A 23,624-nucleotide genomic window follows, 5' to 3' on the forward strand; every position below is an offset into this window, starting at 1 on the left:
TTGCAAAAAACATACTTGTCCATCTCATACAGTTGCTTCTTTCCCCACATCATTTTACTACCTAAATGAATCAAGCCTCATTAAGCTCCCAACTTCTATTAACTCTCCCCAGTGTTGCCTGCCGGCTGAGGAATCCTAGCCCATCATTTTGATGAGTACAGACTTACATAGTCCCTCCTCTGTACCTAGTACAATGTGTGGGTATGCCATGCAAGGAGATCTGTAAGTCACTCTGCCATCTGTTTGTCCAAAGTAAAAAACAACAACACTACACGCAAATAATAAACAGTACCTAAAACATTTCTTTTGGGACCTAAAACTGTAATAGGTTACTAATGTGACCCCTAGTGTCTTTTCAACAGGGTCTGTTTGCTGTTGATTTCAAAGGAAGTCAGCTTGATAATCAGCAAATAATCTAAAATTGAGAAAAACGGCTCATGCCCAAGCACCAACCTGTACAAATACTTTTATATACTGAACTCAAGATAAAGCCATCTTTTTTTTTTTTCATTTTTGCAAAAACAACTGTGGGTATTATCCAAAAATAGCTGACTGTTAACTAGACAACTAGCCAGATCTCTAATGCTCCGCGCGGACTCTGGCTGTTGCGTCTCCATCTGTACAGCCTGCTGCCTGCATGTTTTGAATTACAGGAGCAGAGAAGGGAATCCAAGAGATAAGGATTCAATGGCATAGGTTGCCTCTGCTCTTGCTTTCATGAGGGAGATATTTTTCTCTTTTATGCTTTGACAGTGGCTGATTATATAGGATTCCCACCAACCTCCTCACTTTTAAAGCATTTCTGTGTGAAGCACACCTGACCTATAGTTTGCTGAATACCAGGTGCAGATCTGATTACCTTCAGGTGTCCTAATGCTATTTGTACACAAGTATTTCAGCTCTTTCTCATCCTTTGAGTCTATTTTTTTTTACGCTTCCAAACTTGAGGATTCTTATTTCCTTTAAACAAATAGTATGACACTTACTAAGCAGAGGAATGCATTTGTAAGATGAATCAATGAATCATAATCACATACTTCCGCATCCAATGTTAGGTTTCAGCCATGGACACTAAATCTCTGTGGTGTGAGTGACAGCAGGTAAAGGTTTTAAACTCATTCCAGCACATGGGATAAGTCCCATCAGTTATGAAATTGCCACTGAGCTATTTTTAATTTCTTTTTTTTTCCAGTACTCCTTTTTATTTTCTTGATCACATTATATGCCGTAATTTTAAAAGATCTATTTTTTTTTTCCATTTTGGAAACAAAAATAGAAATTCCTACCAACTGTTGACTTTACTTTGTCATAATTTTACTTTCTGTTCTGTGCTGTCTGTGCAGCAGGGGTTTGAGAAAATAAACCAGAGTATGTTGTGAATGATTCACACTCCAAAAAAATAAAACAATACCATTGGAGTGTGAGATAATAAATACTACTTTCCTTATTCTGTTTTCACTGATACCTACATTCCTTTTTTTTTTTTTTTTTTTTTTTTTTTTTTTTTTTTAATTGAAATGGAGTCTTGCTCTGTCACCCAGGCTGGAGTACAGTGGTACGATCTCGGCTCACTGAAACATCCGCCTCCAGGGTTCAAGCAATTTCCCTGTCTCAACTTCCCTAGTAGCTGGAACTACAAGCACCTGCCGCCACGCCCAGCTAATTTTTTGTATTTTTAGTAGAGATGGGGTTTTACCATAATGGCCAGGCTGGTCTCAAACTCCTAACCTGGGGTGATCCGCCTGCCTCGGCCTCCCAAAGTGCTGGGATTACAGGTGAGAGATACCTACATTCCATTTTAAAATCCAAATGTAGTAACAAGGAATTTGAACAACTTACGTCATGGGTGACCTTGTCAGAAACCAGTCTCTTGTCCTTTCTGCAGAGCTGGTGTGGTGGAGAGAACTATAGTTGGGCCACAGCCTGAGACTGAGAATATCAAAAGCAATGGCCTTTATAAGACAGAAACTAGGAATGTGAGTCCAGGCTGCTACTGGTAAGCTAACGAGTTTAAAAGCGGCAAATCTGGTAAAGGGAATTGAAATAAAACACAAGAAAGCCAAGTTAGGAAACAGGAGATAAGAATCAAGGTGATGGATTACAAAAAACCTGTGGGTACACCTAGTAGAGAGGGGTAGGTTCAGGCTCCTGCAGGCAAGTTGTGACATGGGCTCTCCGCCTTCTTTTCTGTTCTTAATTTACAGGTCAGTGTTTGTCCCCGACAAAAGATCATGACAAAAATTCTCAATCAAAACTCCCACCCCAACACAAACAATGCGTGATACCAACTAATTTACGTGGGGAAAAAAAAACTAAACTTGGATGGAGGAAAGTGCCAGCACCTGCTCTATGGCTACAGTCACAGGGTTTTTCTGTAGCAATGACTGTTGGTTCTTGGTGTGAGGAGGCCAGTGCTCATGCCCACTATCCTAGGGCTTCCCTTAGGTTGTTGTACTTTTGAAAATATGTAATCAGTGAGGTGGGATGGTTAGCACTCTAGACACTGAAAATATGTAATCGTTTCTGGATTAAGCAGGTGCGTAACAACACTGTGAGGAGAAACTTCCTAGAATGGGTCATAGAAGAAATTTAATAGTCTTGGATTGCAGATTGGGAAAATGGCAGTTTCTTTTCTTTTCTTTCTTTTTTTTTTTTTTCTTTGGAAGGCTGTAGTAGTTGCTAAATTCAATTTTAAAAATTATTCTAACTTTAACATCAGTAGAAAACAAGATGGTTTGTTGGAAATAAGTTGAGCTTCCAAATTCATTCTTGAGTTAAAAAAGTGGACTCTTCATTCACTGAGGAGCTTTATGTGGCTCCATTTTCCAGTCCCCAAATTAATGCTAACCCCGTAATACTATTGCTAACTTTGATGAAGTAAATGACCCTGAATCTTTAACATGGAGATTTTAACAAAATAAGTGCTAATAATGTATCCCAGTAAACATAAATATATAAAATACAATTTTGGTCATCCTACTGTGTGGTATGAGTAGCTGAAGCTTAGTCATGTGGCCAGTTTGAACAAGCAGCCAGCTGGTGAAAGGAATATTTTCACAAATTATTGCATGCTGGAATATTTTAAAGCAGGGGTGTCTCTGTAGAAGCAGACATAGCCTAAGTCAAGGGCATGCTGGTATGAAAATCAAAACACAGTAATTGACTGTCCTTTTCTAAAAATGCAGAGGTGCTCTTCAATCACCCCATTGCATACTGACCTTGTTGAAAGCCAACAGCATTATTTTGTATCACAGTTCTCTAAAGATAATGCTATGGGTATCTGCTACCCTTTCTAAGAACCACCCAACATGTGGGTGGCCCAAAACTGACCCAACAAATCTTGGAGAAGCATAAGAGACAGTTGCGGCCTCTTTGCTTTATTTGAAATCTACCCAATATGTGATATTCCGGGCTTGGAAATCTGTGGGGTGTTATAAAAGTAAACATTTTGGGCTAATTAATGTCCTGGAATGAACTAGAATGAGTGCTTTCCTAAGGCTGACCTGACACAACAAAAAGTTTGGAATAAAATCCTGCGGAGACGTATTTCCAGAAAAGGAGTAATTGGATCCACTGAGCAGAAAAGTTAACCCTGCCTAGTTCAGCTAAACAGAAACCAGAAGAAAGGGCTAAAAAGGGTTTTATTTTATTGTTGTGATAGACCTATGGACCTATTATAAGTGATAAAGTTGGTAAAACTGTTAAGCACAGAAGATGAAATTTTCTTTGGCTTTCTCTAACTTTTTCATCATTTAGGACACATACTAGGCACCAAATAAGACATGGTCCACCCTTGCCTGAAGAACTCAGAATTCTGCTCTCCTCTCTTGAGGTTCTGTTACCCCCCAACCATGAACAAAGTGAGCTTTCAAGCCACCTTCCACTAGCTCAGGATCACAGTAACACCTCACCCAAGTTTCGTGGCTGGAAACCTTTACTTTTCACGTCCAATAAAGCATCCCTTTCCCGTGTCCTTTCTTCTCTGCTTTCTGCATGGACCAAAGCAGGTGGACAAACTCATCTCTGTTAAGAGGTTGATAACTGATCGGTGGGTTCTATCTCATTGACTTGGGAGGGATTTCATTTTGATAAGAGATCACTGAAGACACAGAGATTAATCCCGAGAAATAAATAATTAATGATCCTGTGATAAGACAGTAAGAGACATATTTCAGGCAAGTGGGTGGTTCTGGAACCCCTTTGAGAGCACCTTGTTAAAGGACTATTTGATCCATACATTACACTAACTCTAGTTTTCCCACTTACAGAAAGAGGTCAAATTTGATAATAACGGGCATTAATTTAAAGAAGAATTTGAGACAAAATTAATGGTCTGAAGTTGTAATATAACTTTCATCTTGCAATATTCACAAAAGAAGCTGAGCTTGTGAACACACCAACCATCCTAAAAGTGTACAATGTTGACAATAAAAGCACAAAAATATAATAACTTTAAAAAGAAATCGTCTTTTGAAACACTGCTAGCTAGAGTGCTCTGCAGATGAAAAGCAGACAGAGACTTTCTCTTTATTACAGTCACATACTTGCCCTCAAATATTTTTCTTTTGAATGGGCAGAAATGAGTTTTCTTTTTTTTTTTTTTAAAAAGCAGTATTTCAAACAATGCGTTTTCTTGTGATAAGAGATCTGTTTTAACGTCTTTACAAAAGAGGACCGTCAAAATAGTATGTACAGGGGAAAGTGTTAGGATTACAAATTACACTGATTTTAAAGGACCCCAAAATCTGTAAAATTGCCCCACCCTTGCCAAGTTCTTTCTGCAAGATGCATTTTTCTTTTTCCTCAGGGAGATTTATGTTAGAGTTACTTGTTTGTTAGTGCTGCTTTGAGAAGAAGGAAAAAAAGCCAAAAAGGACTTCTCTTAAAATTTCTCAAAACAATTCCTACCATTTTTTTTCCTAATCACAAGGGATAAAGTCAAATTAATGTATCTTCTTCCTAGAAATCTCCTCTAGAACAATCTTGTTTAGAGAATAACCACTTATGAAGCCAACTTTACTACTGTATTTTCTTGCTATGTCTTTCCTTGAAAGTAAATACTTCACTTTAGCATCTCGATCTTATGCCATTATAATAAATGTCCTCTAACATAGAATTTTAAAAAGATGTTTGACTTATATGTCTTATTTAGCAAAATTATTTGAAAAATATTTTAGAATTATTCTATAATATTCTAGATTGAAGTTACAGCATAATAATTTATGCATGGTGTATGCAGTGACACCTGGCCCTCGGCCTCCTGTCTAACAATATACTAGACAAGAATTATTACTCCATAATTCACACCCTGTCATGTCTTATTGCTTAATTAAAGCACAACCTTCCTCTACATGACAAGCAATTGGACTGTTAACATTATAGATGATTATCCAACCTAACATATTTTATTTTTACAACTTACTTTTTTTATGTACACAGGATGCTTATTTCAGAGACACCTACCTCTGAAAACATGAAAAATCTGTTTCTTTACTTGCCTTCTGGCTACTGTATAAACTGTCACTAGCAAAAACATGGGCAAAATATTATGCGTTAGGAATTAGTAATTTAGATACAGAAATAGTCGTCTACCATCTATAAAACAAATGACTATGTGAGTTTGAGGGCATTTGAATTTTTAATATTTTCTTTTCTCTGTTCTGTTATTGACCAAATTAACACTAAGGACTATGTATCAGTGCGTGTTCTTGTGAAATAAATGTAAATAAATAAAATGTTCAGGGTCTGTATAAGATGACCTTAAAACTCTACTGGAAAATGCAAAAGAGAATAAGAACATGATCGAACCTACGATGCACTTGGCTAAGAAGATTACGCAGTACAAAGATATCCTATTTCCTCAAATTTATGCATGAATTTAATAATAATTCAGTTCAAATTAAAAAATCAATGGAAATTTTTTTAACTTGACAATATGATACTAAAGTTTTTGGGTTAAAAAAATACGTATTTAAAAATTACTAGGAGAATCCTTGGGGAGGAGAGGAGAAAGCAGTAAATAAGGAGCATTTACTCCTGTCCTGTACTAAAACAGATCACAGTGGTACAATAATTAGCATAGCTAGATGCTGGCAGAGACATGCCAAGAGAAGGAGAGAGATCAAAGTGAGTGTGGAAATAAACACAAATGCAAATGGAAATTTGCCTGTGACGTCAGTAACATTTGAAATAAATGGAACATAAAAAACTGGTTAACTATTTGAAGGAAAAAGAAAACTGGATTCTCACCTAATTCTCTACCTCAAAATAAATTTCAAATGAATCAACATTTTAATGTAAAAAACAGAATCATAAAAATTCTAGAACACAAATTTATTTATAAAGTTGATAAGACTTTTCCAAGCAGGATGTAAAACTCACAAGTCAAAGACTGACAAAATTAAGCAAGAATGTAACAAATAAAAGCAAAGGGCAAATGAAAATCTGGGAGAAAACATATATTTGATACATATAAAATAATAATTTTCTTAATTTTCAAGTAAAATATTCAAATCAATCATTAAAAAGATAATTAGTACAACAGAAAAGTGGGCAAAAATTAGGAAAATTACATTCTTGACTATATCAATATAGCCATCTTGATTATGATATTGTATTAAACTTTTGCAGAATTACCACTACGAGTAGGACAAAGAGTACTTGGGATCTCTCTGCATTATTTCTCACAACTGTATGTGAATTTATAATGATCTCAAAATAAAAAGTTCAATTTCATTTTAAAAAGTACAAAAAATTTAAGAAAGACCATATACAGACATAGAAAATTCTAATGCCCAATAAACAGATGAAAAGATATTCATTTTCATCTGTTTAAAATACAAATAAATAGCGGATGGGAAGAAATTTCTTCTTCTATTAACTTAGTAAAAATTTAAAATGCTCAATAAATAATGTTGCTAAGGGAGAGGGTATGAGGACAGTAGTCTCTCATTTGCTGTTGGTGGAAGTATAAGTTTGTATAATCTTATTAGAAGGCAATTAGGCTATATACAAAAACAAATTTTAAATGCACTTGCCCTTGACCCTCTGATGGGAATTCACTTCATGAATACAGAAGCAAAATGTCTCAAATATATACATATGCAGAGATATATAACCACACTCTTTGTAATAGTGAAAATTGGAAATGACAAAAGGGTACATCAATGGGAAAAAATACTAAATACATTTTGGCACATCCATGAGTAAGCAGTTATTAAAAAGAATGTGTCGAGTATCTCTAAGCTAATAATCTACATCAAAAGTAAACAGGGAGGAAGCAATGTGTAAAACAATGTAAACGTTTTAGTATAGGTAAAAAAAGAAATAGCTGATTAGTATGAAAGTAGTTCAGGGGATAGGTACGATAGATGATAAAAAGGGAGGCAGCCGGGCGCGGTGGCTCACGCCTGTGGTCCCGGCACTTTGCAATGCCGAGGCGGGCGGATCACGAGGTCAGGAGATCGAGACCGTCCTGGCTAACACGGTGAAACCCCGTCTCTATTAAAAATACAAAAAATTAGCTGGGCTTGGTGGCGGGCACTTGTAGTCCCAGCTACTCGGGAGGCTGAGGCAGGAGAATGGTGTGAACCCAGGAGGCGGAGCTTGCAATGAGCAGAGATTATGCCACTGCACTCCAGCCTGGGCGACAGGGCGAGACTCTGTCTCAAAAAAAAAAAAAAAAAAAAAAGACGCAAATAGATTTATAGATTTCTGTGTAGAGAAAAATACAGTGGTAAGCAGAGTCATAGTTATACAGGTAGAATAAGATAGGTAGATAATCAAATGGCTGTCAATAGAAAGCATACAGCCAAAGAAAAAAGTTTTCCTAATTACTACCCACAGACTACTTGTCCCCACCTCCTTAAATACCCTATCTTTGAATCATCAGACTCCATCACCCCTTTAGAGCCATTCTTTGTAATCATCTACAGACCCCCCAGGCCATTCGCTTGCATTCCCTGGAGATTTTCTATCCTAGTTTACTCTCACCCTTTCCAACATTACTCCTGACAAAGTCCTGGGTGACCTGAATATCCACACTGGTCTTTTCAATAGCCTGGCCTCTCCCATTGGAATACCAAAGTTCTTGGACTCCAGCATCCACTCTCCTTTAACCACTCACTCACATGGTTGCAGTCTAGATTTGTTCTTACCAGTAACCTCTCCATTATCTCAATGTTTAGCAGCCCATTGTTAAGGCTCCCTCCTCCTGCAGTTCAGTTCCAGCTCCTTCCCTAGGGAACTCAGTCACCCTGCAGCTGCACCTACACTCCTTTGATTCTAGCACCATTCCTCTGCCTCACCCTCTCCCTTATCTGCTTATCCAGTTTCAATTCCACAGTCCTGACCTAGAGTCACCTCCTCTACCACACTATCAACTCACTTGTTCCACTTGAGTTTCTAAATACTCATTTGGTAAAACCCCAACTATTGTTAAATCCAATTCTCTGTCAACTCCTTATCTGCATGTGCACAGCCGAATGTCCAGACGAAAACTACACAACATACAGGCCAAACTGGGGATCACTCACCTCCACAGCCCTTTTGTGCTTCTGGGTTTTCATATTATATCCCCACTCTGTTTTTTCTCCCTCCCCAATCACAATTTCATGCATTTTTCAGTATCTTCAGTGCTTTTCCACAATCCTCAGCCTCAGCTGATGACCTTGTATATAGCATTAACCATGAAACGGAGAAGTGAGTTAGAAGAGACCTTCCCCAAGCTCTCTCCTTATCTATCTCCCTTTCTGCACTTGTGCTTACTTATGGCAATTACTTTGCAATAGCTCAGCCTGCACTCTTGCCGTAGGTCTGATCCCCTCTTGTGGACCTCAGGGGACCTCAACAGTTCTTCCTTCTTTCTTGCATCATTCACTTTCCTTTGTCAATGGAATCATTCCTAACAAATATAACAACTATAAAACATACTAACACGGTTCTTTAAAAAACGCTTTCTCCCTTCTTCTGTCTATAGCTACCATTTCATTTTTTACATCTGATTTCATGGCAAAATTCCTGCAGTGAGCAGTCTCTCCAATTCCCAATTTCTCTCCTCTATTCTCTTGGGCCTATCTCAGTTAGATTTTCTCTCTCACCACCAATGACCTAACATTGCTAATTTGAGCCAATCTTCCCATTCCCTGACATAACGACAGAATTTTACAAACGGCTTCCACTTGGCATCCAGGAAACCACCCTTTTCTGGTTTCCTTCCACTTTATTGGCTACTATGCAGAATCCTGAATTCTTAACATTGGGGTGTCCACGTTTAAACCCTCAATCTTCCTTTCTTCTCTACTCACAATCAATCCTTTCATGATTTTACCCAGTCAGATGACCTTAAATACCATCTATATGCTGAGAATCCCTGAATTCCTATTTTCAACCAATATCTAAAGTAGACTCACAGATTACACTGTTCACCTGACATTTGCAGTCAGAAATCTAAGAGGCATCTAAAACTGGGCAGGTCCAAACTGCAACTCAACCCACTTGTTCTTCTAGTCTTCCTTACCTTAATAAATTACAACTCCATCCTTCTAGTTGCTCAGACCAAAAACTTTGGAGTCATCTTTGGCTCTTCTTGATCTCTCATCTCATACCCAATCTATCAGCAAATTTTGGCAGCTGTGCTTTCAAAATACATTTGGAATGTAAAACCGCTTGGGACCACTTCTTCCTCTACCGTTCTGTTCCAAACTGCCCACATCCCTTGCCTGGATTTTTGCAATAGTCTCCAGCTAGCATCCCTGTTCTGCTCTTTCTCTTGTTTAGTCTGTTTTGAGTTTAACAACCAGGGAAATCCCTTAAAAATATCCATCAGATACTATGTCACATCAGTCAGAATGGCTATTAATTATTAAAAAGTCAAAAAACAGATGCTGGTGAGGTTGCAGAGAAAAAGGAATGCTTTTACACTGTTGGTGGGAATGTAAATTAATTCAACCATTGTAGAAGACAGTTCAGTGATTCCTCAAAGACCTAGAGGCAGAGATACAATTTGACCAAGCAATCCCATTACTGGGTATATACCCAAAGGAATACAAATCATTCTATTACAAAGACACTTGTGTGCAGTACTATTCACAATAGCAAAGACATGGAATCAACCTAAATGCCTATCACTAATGGACTGGATAAAGAAAATGTGGTACATATACACCATGGAATACTATGCAGTCATACAAAGGAACAAGATCATGTCCTTTGCAGGGACATGGATAGATTTGGAAGCTGTTATCCTCAGCAAACTAAAGCAGGAACAGAAAACCAAACACTGCATGATCTCACTTGTAAGTGGGAGCTGAATGATGAGAACATGTGGACACATGGTGGGGAACAACACACACTGGGGCCTGTCAGCGTTGGGTGACGGGAGGGGAGGGAGAGCATCAGGAAGAATCGCTAATGGATGCTGGGTGTAATACCTAGGTGATGGGATGATCTGTGCAGCAAACCATCATGGCACACTTTTACCTATGTAACAAACCTGTACTTCCTTTGCATGTACCCCTGAACTTAAAAGTTGAAGAAAAAACATATCCATCAGATTATGGCATCTCTGTCCTCAAAATCCTCCAAAATTCCACATCCAGGAAAAAATGTCCTTTAAAAGCTCCTCATCTTACATAGATGAAAAATTAAAATCTGTGCATGCCCCCCCATTTTCTGAGTCTGTGGCTGTCCTGCCACTCTAGCCCTGATGCCCACACTCCTGCCTATTCCGCCTCTCTGAGCCCCTCTGTTGCACTCGCCTCACCAGTCTCTTTTCTGAGAGCCTTTGCATCAGCTTCTTTCTTCCCAGAATGATTTCCCCAGATATCTGCAGGGTTCCTTCCCTCACCTGCTCAAGTATCACTTTCTCAGAAAGACCTTCCTTGTTTACAAAAGCACTTCCAATCATCCTTCCCTATTTTATTTTTCTCCATAGTACTTATCACCATATCACACATACACACATCCATCTATATTCTTATTTATTCTGTCCATAGTCTGTTTCTTCTCACAAGAATATAAGCCCTATGAGAGCCAGAAAGTCTTTTTTAAAAAATTTGTTTCGCTTAATATTACAATCCTAGCACCAGAAATAGTTTCCGGTACATAAAAAGCCCTGACTAAGCATTTGTTGAGTTAATGCATAAATGATATATAGATATTTTTAAAGTATGCACTTTGATGAAAGAAATTTTAAGAAACTATAACTAGTAATTATTTTAGAGGAGAGAGAATTTTGTAAATTTCTGTATTTGTTTTTCCTGACCATGTATATTGTTACTTTTCAGAAGTCAGAATTATAACAACACAAATTATAATGGCAGCAAAATGATAGGATATCTGTTACTTTTTTTCTATATACTTCTGTTTTTTTTTTAAGGTAAAAAAAGGTTTTAAATAAACCTACAGATTTTTAAAAATTGCTGTTAAAGTTACAAGCAAGGTCAAACAGTAGTGGAATAACAAATTGCCGAGCTCACTGAATTGCCCCACATCTGAAGAACTATGTGAATTTTAAATGAAGAAATAGTATAAGACGCCTAACAAATGACACAAGCGATAAGTGATAAGTGTTCTGATTTGAAGTACAGAGAAGAGTTTACTGAGGTTTGATTATATTATGTGTAGCTAGAGGGAGAACACCATTTCTCCTGCTATGGTCATTCATGTATCAACTAATAATAATACGGTTGTGATGTAATGTAGCAATGGAAAACTTGGATCTGGTAGTCCATGTTCAGAAACAGAATAGACTGAGCTGGTTTTATTAGTTTGAGTGATAGGTTATTATATTAATGGCTCCATCCGAGACAGGGTGGCCCTCGCTCATTCTAGTGCTGACTAGGCCCCATTTCGTAATGAATGATGGCCTCTGTCAGCCACCAGCACTCTCATCATCCAACATGTACAAAGAAAAATGTTACTAATAATTCAGGCACATTTTACCAACTTATATCCAAAGGTATTGACAGGGCAGTATTGTTAAAGCATGCTGAGTTTTCAGTTAACTGCATTAAAAATATGCGAACTCAAGTAGAATTATCTGCCAATATTATGAACATATGCTCCTTTTTTTAACTAATAAATATTTCTACAGATATGAGACTAACGAAGCACACAGTGACACTGCCTTTTCATGATTATTAAATATACAGATTCTCGAGAGATACTAATAGATTTAGGTCATCTCAAGCATAATTTCATAGAAAACCACTTCAAGTACCAGGCTTTACTTAGCATATTATCTATGATGAATGAATGTGGTATGAACACACAATTGCAGAAAATAAAAATAAACACCTTGGCTTGTTGAGGTATATATTTCATGCTCAGTACACTTAAATAACTTTTTAAAACAAACATGTTATATTATTTATATTTCAGTGGCCTTGTTACATTGTATTGGATGCTGGGCTTCACCAAATTACAAAAAGATCTTACAGTCAAGAAGCTGTCCCATTTTTATTCCATCTCAGTCACAGAAAGACAGCCTTGATGCTAAAAGCATTTTATATTTTTTTACGAGATCATCAGCTCAGGATTTTCTGATATCTCTCAATTTTTCTCCACTTCAGCTTTTCTCACAGGTAATAACAAAGCTATTTTGATAGAAATGTAGCCATCTTATGGTTTTCTTTTTAAGTGGGGCTCCCTGTTATTCCCAATTTGAAACAGTAGGTACAGCAAAGTACAGCGGAGTGGAAAGAGGGCAAGTGAGGAAGCCACACATTCTCCCGGATGTTTCAGGAATCCAAAGTCTGAATTCTCTTTCGTTTCTGTTACTAGTTCCTGGTGGTCCCTCCTAGATATTTTCTGAAACTAAACTTGTTTCCTTTTGCCACCTTTTTCTTGACTTTTTTTTTTCCAGTGCTGTTTTTTTGGAATGTGTAGGTTTGGTAATTTTTATCATTTTCAAGACTGATTGCAGTTATCTCTATTGTTTGTTATTTTTTCCTTTGGTTTTCACCATTCGCTTTTTCTACTTCTGTTCATTTTGTTGTATCACTTATGCTTAATCCTTTCTTAAACTAGAGTTCTTTGTGGTCTCCATTCCCTTGCTCTCCTTTAAAAATGCATATAGTAAGACTCAAGTCCCATTTATATTTTGTCTGAATAATACATATATATTCATAGTGAACCATGTTAAATAAAGTTAATATTCTGAAATTCTCATATCATTCCTATTTTTCTCAAAAATAATCAAAACTGAATTTTTCATAATTGTTAAGATATTAAAAATATCTGTCATTTAAAATTTCAAGATATAAATAGAGAAATCTAATGTAGTATAATTTTGTTCATTTTTAGCAAATGGTCCTGTCTATAAATTTTATTTTAGACTACTAAACCACCTAGATCATGCCAAGTGGTTTATTAAATTTCATAGAAGTAAGAGCTTTAGAATACCTGTAGATTTCATTCAGGATGAAATAAACATAAAAGAAACATCTCAGTATGTGCTTTGGTTGAGGCTGGGGATTAGGTGTGTTTACAGTTAGGTAAATTTCTGAAAACTAAATTCAGGGACTAAAATTGGATTTGATTTCAAACAATCCTTCCATAGCATATGCACTGGTTGCTATGCAACACAATTTAATATCAACAAATGATGCCAAGTGATTTTTGCATACTGTAATTGGCTTGCAAGTTTTGCTGCTTGAAAATTGTGAAGAGAATGTGATTATTTAAATTTCAATGGCTATGTTAAAAATGCTAATTTTTATAACTAAACAAACCTACAACAAAAAACCTACATCTTAAAACTGAAGAAAAGAACTGTCTTCTGTGATAATAAATGTACGATAGTCTGCAAAGTTCTTCTTCCACCCCTTGGGAAAGCATAGACCATATTGAGGTAACTTTTGATGCTGGTCTACTCACCTAGCTTCTCTGATGAGTTGGCTGTGGAAAGCCTATATAGAGGCAGAGCTCAATTAGTGTAATTTATGTATCCTTGGACGTCAATCATTCCTGTTGAGAGGTGGGACTCGCAGGCTCTCAGTGCATTAATTAAGAGCTCATCTCAGCAGAGCCATCTTTCTACCTAAGGACCAAAAAGAAAGTTTTAATTAGATTTTTAAAAGCAAGTATGTCATATATGAAAGCAAGTATAGTTCTTTAGTTGGTATAAGAGGCAACAATTGGAAGGGGCTCAAGACAATGCAAAGGGCACCAGTTCTCAGTCATCTGTGACATTATGAGTAAGTGGGGGAGCTTCAGTCTTAAACATTGGTTTCGACCTTTGGACAATAACTTCATGAAATCGCTGAAATTTAGACTATGTTGTTTCATTGCCAACATAATTACTGGACCCCTGTCTAATTATCGATGCAGAGCTGATGCTGCTTGAATGCAATTACAACGTTGAGGACAGACAGGCGTTTTCTCTGATGGCTGGCTTTTTGTTCCAGGCTAGCTTCTGACTGAATATGCAACGGGCAATACAGTGCAAGTTCAGCAAAAGGGAGTGAGGGGACTTGCACGAAACATCAATTTCATGGGTTCAGTGATGGAGGGAGTGTGCCCTTGCCGGCCAACCTAAAAATACAGGGACTCGAGAGAGGTAAAAACTAGCTAGGCTCACTGGTGTCAGCTGCTTGAGACAGGCTGTTCTCCTGGAATGGCTTGTGTGAGGCCATCAAACATACTCCTTAGGGCTCACTTGGGAAATAATAGATACATTATTGATTGAAATATTTATAAATTAAGGGAGGGAAAACAAATTTTAAAAGCTAGTTTAGATTCTACAAGGAAAATATATCTACTCATAGCTATTAACCCCTCCCCCTCCATAATTAAGGAGGGGGGTTCAGAATGCATGCTTGGGAGAACGAAAACAAATGTTTGCCAATATCTGGAAAAAAGCAAATAGGAAAACTAACCTAAAAATGTAGGGACTCGAGAGAAAACAAAAGGAAACACTACCGAACAATCAAAACACTACTCTTAGAAATAGTGAAGAAATTACCAAACCTAAATATTCTAAAACATCAGCATTGGAAAAAGCAGAGGTACAAAATTTCTGCCTTCAGAAAGGTTATAGACAATGGGGACATATAAAGCCAAGAACAATGAGCACAAAATAAATGATGTCATAAGAGTAAGGGTGTTTCTAACAAACAGGACCAGTACAATGGGCAGATGATTCGGAAAGCTCTGGCTCAAAAGAACAGAACGTGTGTTCCACTGTTTCTCATTGCTGTTATATTTCATTTTATTTTTTCTAAGGGAGGGTGTTTAGGAAACCCAGTTACTGTATACACTATAAATTTACCACCTAAGTAGCATACTTGACATGTACTGAATAACAGCCACAAACCTGACAAAAGAAACTATAGATTTTACAGGTATATAGCTCGTGCAGTATGTTTCTAAATGATAGTGTACGATGAAAACGTTACTGTATGGACAATTTGTCAGAAGAATAAAGCTAGAAAATTGTAACCCATCATTTATGTTAATGTTCATAAAGATATTTTATAATGCTTTCTCAGGTCTTTCCCTTCACATATTTTTCCAGCTATTTTTCCTCATTTATTGTGCTGTATAATGTTTATTGCACAATACATAGAGTAGTACTCCCCAGATACGAGTTGGCAATTGTGCTGGTTACACCAATCTCATGCGCCTGATAAATTTATGTAATACCACATCCTGCATTTGAGTACCATTACTGTGTCTTTCAGTGCACAAATTTTATTTGCATTAAAGCTAGGGCATATCCCAAAGTCAGAGGACCGCTTGGGCATATCGTACTCAAGGATGTCTAAATGGTAATACTAACATATACAGTGTTGTGTCTTATGGTTATGTGCAAGTTATTTACCTCAGGAATCTCTGTTTTCCAAGCAATCCTCAAATTATTTTTATGATAGACTGAGGACAGAACATGTTAAAATTAACAGACACTGAATGCAGTTATTTTTAAAGCAGAAAAACCTCATGATGTGCCTCTTCATGTGTTGTCAGCGTTTTTTTCCCCCTGAAGAAGTTACATGTGGTCTTATAATCTGAAGACACCTTCTAGCGACATTGACCAGGGCTACTCTGTTATACATGCCTTGTCAGTTCCTATGAACCATGTTTCTTACGAGCATGACAGGAGGAAAAGGCTTCAGAACAGGCAGCACATTTTTGTGCTTTTAGCCAAAAATATGAATTTTCTTATTGCTAAAATGTGTAGCTCCACAGGAAGCTAACATTAGGATTTAGGGTAAAAGTAAGCATTTTCCTGAATAAGAACTTTTTTGTTTTTCTACATGAAATCTCAGCTGGATGGGCCCTTTCAAAGTTAGCTGAAGTGGAAGTTCAGGTTAAACTGTAAGTGGAGCAATGTGTCTGTACTAGACTTTGGGATTTGCTCTGAAATTGGTTGCAATGGTGCCATGGTGTTCCAAGGAAGAGAACTTGGTCTGTATTTGAAGAATGGTAGCTGATGGAAGACCTGAGTTCATCTCCCCAACCCTTGTTTCAGAAAATTCACATTGTTTTTCAAAGATTCTTGTCGTCTGAGACTCTATTAGATACTTGACTTGGTCCAAGAGGCTCACCTCCCCAGGAAGTGATTGTGTTATGGGGCCACATGTTTCTCCTGGTTCCGCCTCTTAGCAGCCAAGATGGCGGCTTCAGGACAAGAAAGCGCACGCATCAGCCTTTTCCCCTAATACTTCAATGGGCCTCCTTTAGTTCCTGTCAACGTGGCAGAGACTGTTTTATATATTCATTTGGTGAACTGGGGGTTTATGAAACAGTGAGTCCCCACAGACAATCATGGAGGCTCAATCAGCTCCAATTCAAATTTTAATTTGTTCATGATTTAAAAATAACCGAGCTGAGGCCAGGATTATTGGTTTTTAATTGTATTTGGGTGTATACACTCACATAAAGCTATGTGGCCCTGGAAAACAAACAGATTGTATCTACTCACAGAATAGTTTTTCCTAGGTGAATCAGTAAAATTTTTTGAACATATAGCTAACTCATTCAGAGAAATCGGCCACGTTAGTGTATATTAATTTGCCACGTCTTCTATAGTCGTAGGACTTATATCCAAAGGCAAGCTATAACGAAGCTCTGGATAAAATGGTCTAGTTCTGTTGTCTTATCATTGGCAATTACATGTGAAAGAGCAGGTTTATTATTGTGTAACAACCTCTACTCTTTTTGCATAATTGTGTCAGAAGGACTAGAAATTTATATTTTCTTTTTTCTTTTCTGAGACGGAGTTTTGCTGTTGTTGCCCAGGCTGGAGTTCAATGACGCCATCTCGCCTTACTGCAATCTCTGCCTCCCAGGTACACGCAATTCTCCTGCCTCAGCCTCCCAAGTAGCTGGAACTACAGGCATGTGCCACCACGCCCGGCTAATTTTTGTATTTTTAGTAGAGACAGGGTTTCACCATGTTGGCCAGGCTGGTCTCAAACTCCTGACCTCAGGTCATCTGCCTGCTTTGACCTCCCAAAGTGCTGGGATTCCAGGCATGAGCCAAAATGCCCGGACAAAATTTCTCATTAGAATATGTTATAAGAAAAAAAAAAATAGACATTAAATTAGAACTTTACGTTCAAATCACATGTAGCATTTATAGCAGAAACTGGGACTCCCAGAAGTCTTTAAATGACAAAAATACCAACTTTGAGTTTCTGTAATTTAGTTGGCAATTGTGAAATTTGTTATCGGAGACTATTTATTTCTATAAATGAGAACCCATACAGCAAAATGTACAGATACTAATTCGATCTAGTAGCACTAAGGAAAGACAAATCAAGTCTTGCTCTAGTGTTTACTGGAATGTGTGTGTTTGCAGAACAGGAATGGGTTAGTGCTCTGTAAAATCTATTTATTTAGATAGAGTTTGTCCCAGGCCATATAAGAGAGATGTCTAGGTGGGTTATCAGTCTTTCATCGTGGACATTTTATTATTTAGTTTTAATGCTGAGATATTTTATTGTATATGAGCCTAAAGGTTACCTGCTTTGATATGTTTATAAGACAGAATATTAAATAAATGATGATTTAGTGCAATATTGATGCAGTATTACAGTAAGTTTATATATTTTTAAACTTTTCCCAATTCTGACTGAAGAAAAATGATTAATTTGTAGCGACTTTCTTGACATCTAAATTATTGGAGGGAAAACAAGCATCAAGTTTTATGGGCATTAGGTTACGTAAATTATGTCAACTAATATTTGTTTATATGGGATGCTACAAGTACCACATTATTTTCTTGTAACTCTTTTACAAGTTTAAAAACAATGGGGGAACATAATTGAAGTACTTTATTAAGGACATGTTCTAATGTAATTTTTGAATAAAAATAACTGCTTATAATAAAAAAATGGCAGTTAGTGTAACTTTAGAGGTAAAGTCACAGTGGTGAAAAACGGTAGAATAAATCTATATTTATTTTTAAAATAATATATATTTTTTACATACCCAGTTCCTTGCATTTCCTTGTAAATTCTATATGTGGGCATATTAGCACACCTTATTCATACTTGTTAATTGCTTCCTTATTAACTTAAGTTTAAATGATTTTCTTTTAAAGAACATTGAGAGCGGTTAACTTTTTAATATTCAACAAGTATTCTGTATTTCGAAATAATCTTGTTAATGTCATGACGTTTGAAAAGCTCTGCTTCTATCAAGTCATTTCTTTGACGAACCTATGCACAGGAGATTTTAAAGAGAGCTTTTGGTTTATTCTGTGTTCATTTTCACTCCTTACCAAGACTTGAAGTACAGATAAGTATCTCTTATTCTCATATTCTCAACAATTTGAAGCAAGGAAAAAAATAGCAGAGAATTCTTTTTCTGTGCTTTGGGAAATATTGATCCTTTTTTCCTGTGCTTTGGAAAATCTTGATCATATTTAGCCAGTTATACTTACATGTAAAATATGAATCTCTTTGAAAATTGGTCTTCTGCAGTCAACATCGCCTAAAAAAAACTGGTCATATACACATATATGTGTGTGTATATATGCATACATATGTTTCATGCCAAACCCAAAAATCTTCAACTTCTTCCATTGTTAGTACTAAGAGCTGTATGTATGTGGTGGCGATGTAGGGGGTGAAAATGAGGCCTGATTGATTCATTCATACATGTATTTATTCAATTAATTTTTATTGAACTCCCAAACAAGTGGTGAGCACTAAGCTGTCTTCTGGGGATTAAAAAAAAAAAAAATGAGCAAAACAGATGAGGACCCTGCTCTCATTAAGCTTCTGTTTTAGTAGAGAGAGAGATATATATATAGGTGTTACCTAAGAAGACCTCAAAGTATTTTTACCTATTCAGTCTTCACATTTACCTCTTTTATTTGCCATGGCATCCTGAAATATTATCAGTTCAGTGATGTTCACTTTCCAAAAACATTCATAAACATACTTTGTATTGAAGTCTGATTTGCCATATAAGATGATTGAAAAAGCAATTCTAAATCACTTCTAGGCATTCAGTATAAAAGGAAATTTTCAAAGATACGTTTATGGCCTAATAATTAAATCTGGATGAATATGCCTGCTGGGAACTTCTACAATAATAAAATAGAACGGCAGGTTCCAAACCGCAAACAATGAACTTTTTCTTTCAAAGATTTGAGTCACAGCATATTAGTATTTAATGGATTTTGCATTTTTAAATGCATAATGTCAGAATTCCTTGGTAAGAAGTCTTACTAATTATTCAAGTACAATGCAAACGGTTCTGAAAAACAAAGAATGGGAAGCAGATACTCAAGTGCATCCCTCTTCTGGGGACTCTAAGTGGCTGAAACAGGAAGATACAACTTTCTTGATTCAGATCTGGAGGCTCTCCTTTCCCCAACCATAAGCCTCATGAGATACTTGGCTATTCTGTCTTTTTCTGCCTTCTACAGACTAGTCCAAAGCTGGTAGCATCATCCAAACAAGTGATGCCCCCAAGAGGAAATGGACATCTGGAGACAGTATTGATATGGACCCACAGATCTCAGTATGCTCAAGCGGTATCTTAGGCAAAAACAAGGAGAGTGTAAGAGGATGCATGAAAACATCTCTTGATAATCTGGTGATTTCAGTCACTCCTTTCTTATAAAACTGATCACAGAAAAATGACGTTAGTCTCTAGCGATAAGCAACAGCTGAGATTATAAAGATATACAAAACTTTCCAAGTCTTTCAAAAACATAGGCTAAAATCAATAAGAGAGAAGATTTTGGAAAATGACTACGTTTTAAGACCACTTTTGAACATAAGTAAATCTCAGAAGATTGGACTTAATATATGTTTATATCTATTTACATCTATCTACCTTTCTTCATTTATCTATCTTGATAAGTCAAAAAAATAAAAATAAATAAGGTTCTACTTTCACCCCAGGATAGCAACTTGAATAAATTGCTTATATAATGATTTTAATTCCAGAGGTCCAAAGACAAAAACGCAACTCCCAACCTTCATCTGCATTTTCAGGCCATATAAAATCACAACACTTTAGAGTACTCTCAGTACAGTTAGGCAATTCTAATTTGTGTCCATTCTACTCCTTCATTTCCTTCTTAATAAATAATGGATAAAGCAACAACGGGTCTTTGCTGACTTTTTAATTCTTCCAATATACAAAAATTATCTCCTGGAAATAAATTAACGTCTATACAATAGTCTGCAAATGGTTTGAAAGTAATTTGGTGGTTCTTAAAATGCTCCATGTGTTCTATTTTATATTTGAGCCAATTAATCACTCCACTTATCTTCCCCCCCTCCACTCATCCCACCTCAAAACGCAAGCTCTGTCACACTGAAAAATAATCGAAGAGAGAGTCCTTCAATTATTTTTGCCCTTCTTTTCTTGGTTTGCTATCCAATTTTCTATTAATTGGAACTAACTGACATATTAACAGTACAAATGCAAATGTTATGCAAATCTGAAATGGAAAGCTCTTTTTACTGGAAACACAGTTGATAACTATATAAATATAATAACTGTACTAACTACAGCCCTACCTGATTTATGAAAAAGGTATCCTTTTTCATTATAGTGGCTGCTTAGGCCTTTAAGAATCATTACGTTTTCATTCTACCTTTTTTGTTTGGAATCTTTAAAAAATGATGGCATTGCACATTTCTGTACATTAAGAAACTGACATAGGAAATGAAATTAAAATAACCTGAGTCAAGTTAGTAGAGGGATGTTTCTAGAACATATTGAAGTGGGTGAAATTATTTTGGTGGGCTGTTCCTCCTGGGGTCATTTCTGAGTTTTACAGTCATTTCTTGCCAAGGTCAGTTGATGTACCTCTTTTCTACCATGCATCTATCCTTCTAGCTCCTTCTGCCATCACCCATCCAGTAATTTCTCAGCCAATCACCCACGACTGCTGTTGGGTTTCCTTCAGATTGCAATGAAAGCAAATTGGAACACTGAATTGGGGAAAACCGCCTCATAAGCAAATTATATCCAAGATAATTTTTTTCTTGGACTAATATTCTGTTTCCTTTCCCATTTAGTTTTAGATTCCTTTTGCATTTGAGGATTTTATGTAAGTTTGAGATTGATATTTAAATAAAATACAGCCTGGCCATATCCCATTCATCGTATGCTCCCTTAAGTTATAGGACTCACTCTGGTGCCCAGGGAGGTAAGACTTTTAGAATGATAATTTTCCATGTAAAATTTATTCATAAAAATGTTCATTTGTCTCTTAACTGCTTTGTTAATATATAGTACAGTGGACGGTGGTGACTTGACTTTATTTTCTTTTCTGTGTGTATGCCGAGCAAAGAGAACAGTTGTTCCTTTTAATCAGTCATCTTTGGGGGACAAAAAGTCCATGATAAAAGCCATACTAATTCAACACATTTAATTTAAAATAAGACACACATTGTCTTGCACAGAGTGGGCATTTCATAAATACTTGTTGATTGGGAGGCTGAGGCAGGTAGATCGCTTGAGCTCAGAAGTTTGAGACCAGCCTGGGCAACCTGGTGAAACCCTATATCTACAAAAAATATAAAAAACTAGCTGGGCGTGGTGTCACATGCCTATAATTCCAGTTACTCAGGAGGCTGAGGTAGGAAGATTGCTTGAACCTGAGAGGTTGAGGCTGTAGTGAGCTGGGATCACAGTACTCCAGCCTGTGTGACAAAGTGAGACCCTGTCTCAGACAAACAAAACAAAACAATAGAAAAACTTGTTGAATTTAGCTCGTTTATAAAATATACTCATTTATTAAAAATTTTACTCATCCCTTAAATCTTCATTAATATTAAAATTTAGCAGGAATTCCTAAAAAATAGCACATTTACCTATTTAATACAGTTATGCAGAACTTTAAAAGTATTACCCATCCTCTTTTTTAAAAAATGTATCTCATATGATATTCTTTTTTGCCCCTATTACAAAGTGGATATAATCTGAGTAAAGAATCAACAAACTGTAAGTTGTGGTTCTGACATACATCTCTTGCACAGACATGATTTAGATAATCATAATGCGTATCAAATTCATGCTTTAGCTGGGTGGTCTACAATTTATAATGTGGAACAGGATTCTTATAATCTTTATATTATCTTCAGAAATGCTCGTTTTCCATACTGAAAACTGTTGTTAAGGAACAGTCAAATAAATACGAGAATCGCTGATCTTATCTTGTGAAACATATAAACAGCATGAGTCACATTTTTACTTTGGTGGCTGCACAGCTTCAATTTTAGAGCTTAAGTTTTGGAGTTGCATTAGCCACATGGAGAAGTCATACTAGAAACTTGTTAAACATTTAGTATATGGCTTTCTGTGTTGCTTATAAGATTTAGATCGTATTAAATTATAAAGGCATAAAACCCCTCTAAACAGTGAATTTTTTATCAATCCTGAGAAATTATAAAAACAAAACAGAACAACAAAAGCCTATCTGGTCGCACACTGCAGGTTTCCCCCACTTCCTCCCATGTCTCCCCTTCTTCCTGGGAAACATGGCTGCTGTGATCTGAGAGACCAAAACAGACACCTTTTATCCACGAAGTTAGACCCCAAAGTTACAGAAACAAAGTTACCTACTGTTGGAGGCCAGCTGGCAGGGTAAACTTCTAAACTCCTATAGCTAAACTCCCTAACAATAGGAGCCATCGGCTTGGATTTACAACGCAGACCCCTGCAATTCTAACTGTGGAAAGGACATGCGTTGCAAGCATTCCTTCTGGGCGATTCCTTCAGTCACCTTCTAGAGACTGTGCACCAACAGGCTTTGTATCTTACAGTTCACCTTTTGCTGAGAAGACCAAGTGCCATCTCATTTTAGGGCTAAAACCCTGCCCTAAAGTGCACAGGGGCTATATGCTACATATTATGTTTACCCATCACACATCCCTGACTCCCCTCACACATGTGTATAGTTTTCCCACGAACCTGCTGAATGTGTATGACTATTGTGTGATACAGGCCTTGAGAGGCATAAAACCCAACCTCTCCTGCCCCACTTTGAAGAGAGAGCACCTTTGGTCCACGTGAGAGATTGTCTCTTCCTGGCTTGCAAACTGATATCCCCAGTAAAGGTCGCCTTTCTACTATTTAGCCATCAGTCATCCTGGTGGTCTTTTGGATAACACTGTGTAGCTAGAAAATAATTTTCCAGCTTCTCTCAG

General features: G+C 36.8%; 1 protein-coding gene across 14 annotated transcripts in view; it reads right to left on the reverse strand.

Annotated features, from left to right (window-relative positions):
• LOC105466614 (teneurin transmembrane protein 3) overlaps positions 1 to 23,624 on the reverse strand; it is a 2,765,046-nt gene that overhangs the window by 1,046,796 nt on the left and 1,694,626 nt on the right. For all 14 annotated transcript variants that reach the window (XM_071092800.1, XM_071092799.1, XM_071092798.1 and 11 more), the window contains one exon: positions 13,879 to 14,041. The gene's annotated coding sequence lies outside the window, so the exon portion shown is untranslated. The remainder of the gene's footprint in view (positions 1 to 13,878; positions 14,042 to 23,624) is intronic.

The sequence above is a fragment of the Macaca nemestrina genome, chromosome 3, assembly GCF_043159975.1.
Source record: "Macaca nemestrina isolate mMacNem1 chromosome 3, mMacNem.hap1, whole genome shotgun sequence".
NCBI lineage: Eukaryota > Metazoa > Chordata > Mammalia > Primates > Cercopithecidae > Macaca > Macaca nemestrina.